This window comes from Culex pipiens, chromosome 1 (genome assembly GCF_016801865.2).
Source record: "Culex pipiens pallens isolate TS chromosome 1, TS_CPP_V2, whole genome shotgun sequence".
NCBI lineage: Eukaryota > Metazoa > Arthropoda > Insecta > Diptera > Culicidae > Culex > Culex pipiens.
The window spans coordinates 68,126,360-68,130,149 of NC_068937.1; the positions used below are offsets into that span (position 1 = coordinate 68,126,360).

The 3,790-nt window shown below is 43.5% G+C and overlaps 1 long non-coding RNA gene across 2 annotated transcripts; it reads right to left on the reverse strand.

The window, feature by feature from the left end:
* Positions 1-693: 693 nt before the first annotated feature.
* On the reverse strand, positions 694-3,790 carry LOC128092563 (uncharacterized). Of its 2 annotated transcripts, none has more exons than XR_008211878.1 (4): positions 3,255-3,790; positions 2,924-3,189; positions 2,654-2,867; positions 694-2,577 (listed from the first exon to the last, which is right to left on the reverse strand). It is a non-coding gene; the product is annotated as an uncharacterized LOC128092563 (long non-coding RNA). The 2 variants fall into 2 exon arrangements; XR_008211879.1 differs by having other exon boundaries at positions 2,654-2,862; positions 3,255-3,789.

Below are 3,790 nucleotides of genomic sequence, written 5' to 3' on the forward strand. Positions count from 1 at the left end.
AGCCATGTGGGTTTGAAAACACGACCTTCCGCTCATAAAGCGAAACCTCTAACCATTAGACCACAAGAGCTCGGCAAGCGGAGAAGGTTGGATTGAAGGTAAATGTGGTGAAGTCGAAGTATCTACTGACAGGACCGACAGGAACCGAATCCCTTAGGGTTCGCATAGGACCGATGATCGACGGGGATTGTGTACCTCGGATCGTAGGTGAAGTCGAACAACAACTGCAGCTGGGAAATTCGGAGGCGCATCATCACCGGTAGTCGTGTCTTCTATGGACTCCACAATACCTTAAGGTCTGGAATTCTTCCTCGACGTACAAAGTGTACCATGTACGAGACGCTTATTAGGCCGGTCGTTCTCTACGGGCATGAGACGTGGACAATGCTCGAGGAGGACCTGCAAAGCGGCCAGGCCAACTGCACGCAGAAAAATAAGGCATATTTGAATCAACAAAACGTTTTGTTGATTTGAAAATCAATATTTTTGTTGAATCAACGCTAAACGTCAAAGCAGCTTTCTCAAAACAAAAAAAGACTTTTGTGGAATTAAGAAAATCAAGGTTTGTTCCAACGCATTTTTTTTTGTTTATTGAGCAATTCTCTGAGATTTCGGTCTTTCGATTTTTTTTTGTATTTTTTTAATCCGGCTGAAACTTTTTTGGTGCCTTCGGTATGCCCAAAGAAGTTATTTTGCATCATTAGTTTGTCCATATAATTTTCCATACAAATTTGGCAGCTGTCCATACAAAAATGATATGTGAAAATTCAAAATTCTGTATCTTTTGAAGGATTTTTTTGATCGATTTGGTGTCTTCGGCAAAGTTGTAGGTACTGAAAAAAAAGATACACGGTAAAAAAAAATTTGGTGAATTTTTAATTTAACTTTTTGTCACTAAAACTTGATTTGCAAAAAAACACTATTTTTAATTTTTTTATTTTTTGATATGTTTTAGAGGGCATAAAATGCCAACTTTTCAGAAATTTCCAGAGTGGGCAAACAATCTTTGACCGAGTTATAATTTTTTGAATCAATACAGATTTTTTCAAAAAATCGAAATATTGGTCGCAAACATTTTTCAACTTCATTTTTCGATGTAAAATCGAATTTGCAATCAAAAAGTACTTTAGTGAATTTTTGATAAAGTGCACCGTTTTCAAGTTATAACCATGTTTAGGTAACTTTTTTGAAAATAGTCGCAGTTTTTCATTTTTTTAAAATAGGGCCCATGTTTGCCCACTGTTGAAAAAAATATTTTTGAAAAGCTGAGAAAATTCTCTATATTTTTCTTTTTCGGACTTTGTTGATACGACCCTTACCCACTCAGCGCGTTCCGTTTGAATTCCGTTTAGAATTCCGCTTGAGCGAAAAAAGTTCGATTCGAATTCTAAACAGTGTTCGTTTTAGATTCTAAACCGCATTCCGTTTCAAACGCAACAACCGGTTCCGTTTGAGTTTTCGCCGCAAATCGGTTCAAGCGGAATTCAAACGGAATCGAATCGGAATGGACGGGTTAGTTTTGACAGCTGCTTCTTCTTCTTCTTGTTCTTAATATAGTGATTTTCTTTTTTGTTTTGGTTGAATCAAATTCAACCAGAAAAATACAGATTGGAATTTTGGTTATACTTTGAGATTATTTTTATTAATTCTATCTTACTTAAGTCAAAACCATTACAGGTTTTTCTATATGTACTTAGCGCCTTTTGAATTATTAATAAAAACACGAGTCCCAGCCCCAAATTCCCCAATTTTAATAATCTTTTTTTTCGCAAAATTACATAGGCTTTAGTGAGTGAGATGATGTGAAATTCGTTCTGCTGCTTCTTGTTGCTGGGCGTCCGCGTAATCTGGATAGCCGAATCCAGACTTGTCGGTTTTCGTTCCGATCGGGTGGATTTTATTTTATCTTGTCCGCCGACTTGGAGAGTCGCATCGAACGATTCGACCGTACTCGACGCCGGGATGATACACGCGGGATTCCATCGTCTTCGTCTTGGCCGCCGTCGATCGTATCGGATGATTTCGTCGACTGGAGCGTGGCCGCTTGATCCAGGTGAGCCTCGTCGTCGTCGCACCGAGGTTAGGGAGCTTGGCAGGCATTCGAATGCCGGCGATCCGTGCTGGAAGATGTTACGACTGCGAAGGTGGTCCACTCTTCACCCGTAGGCCGGCGCAGGAGGAGGTGGTGTTGGCGGTCCAACGCAATCGGAGGGTTAGGCACGACAAGGGGATTGGGACGTCATCGAGTGTTCTCCCGCCGCTGAACCATGCGCGCCTGGGCCATGCTTTCGAACGCGTCACTGCTGGCGCCGACACTATCAGGCGCGTTTGGTACGAGCTCCGCCAGGTTGCCGTCCATCGGGTTCGGCAACTTAGACACGACGGCGTCACTCTCCGGAGGCGGCACGAGCAATTACGCCGCGACCGGCGTTTTGTTGGGCAAAACAGAAGGACAAGCAGCAACTTTTCAAAGACAGCAATTGCTGATGCTGTTTTGTTGTTTTGAAAGTATTCGGGTGAGATTTTCTAAGCCACGTGAGGTGCCCTCGCTGGGTGTTGTTGAAGCGGTGAATTTTTCTGCAAAGGAGATAACAAAGAACGACGATCGTTAGAACATGCTGTTGACGACTTCCAACATCCCACTCGAACTCACCCGTCGAAAGTACGATCTCCTGGCCCACAAGCTAGATCGACAGCATCGTGTCGCCCCCAGCACGCAGGACAGGTCAGGCCTTAGGCCCACACACATTCCGCAGCTGGCTGGTTTCAGTGGCCACAACCCTCCAGCGGGCGCATCGAGATCGACCGTTTAATTCAAAGTTGGCCAACGTTCAAATCGAGGAACACCCCGCGATTGTCCACCTGTACTAAAAATATTTCAAAGTTGGTTTTGATTATAAATAAAAAGTTTAAAAAAACTTACGTGCGCTGTGAAAAAAAATCGTGCACGTGTGCTTCCTCAGAAGAAGCGCCTCTAGGCCAGTCCGGCCAAGGCTAAATCGGCCATCATGGCCAAAGTGTCCCAGCCACTAGCGTCGACCAAGGCAGAGTTCGGTGCCGCCGGGAATGTGGACCGCAGAATGAGAACCCCGACGAAGGTTGCACAAGCTGGACCGGATGAAGAAGATACGGCTGGAAGAGACATGAAAGAAGCCGGTTCCGTCGATCCCGTGTAGGGCGGCCAGGAATCTGAAAGAGGAGTCGTCGGTTATTGGGTTAATAGTCCGAATCCTTAGAAACGTAGCGTAACTCACCAGCTCGATTATTTCCACAGCAAGTTTTTTTAGCCGAAAAAACGTGGCGCGAATGAACAGGATCGAACACGTTGTGGTTTTTGATTTTTCCCTAACACTTTGACGTTTGATTGAAAAAAAATCAACAAGAAAACCGCTTCGGCGAAACGCGGCGAAATGTCATCGAGGTTCTGCCGTACACCAGCAGGTGTCGCTAATGTGCTAAAATGGCTCAAACGGAATCTAAACGGAGTCCAACCGGAGATTCCGTTTAGAAAATTTCGAAGCAATTTTCGAAGCGGAATTCGAAGCGGAATGAACCCGTCAAGCGGAGAACGGTTTGATTGGGTAGTTGCTGAGATATTGCCATGCAAAGGGTAAAAAACAGGAAAATTGATGTTTTCTAAGTCTCACCCAAACAACCCACCATTTTCCAATGTCGATATCTCAGCAAATATAGGTCCGATTTACAATGTTAAAACATGAAACATTCATGAAATTTTCCGATCTTTTCGAAAAAAAATATTTTCAAAAATGTTAAATCAAGACTAACATTT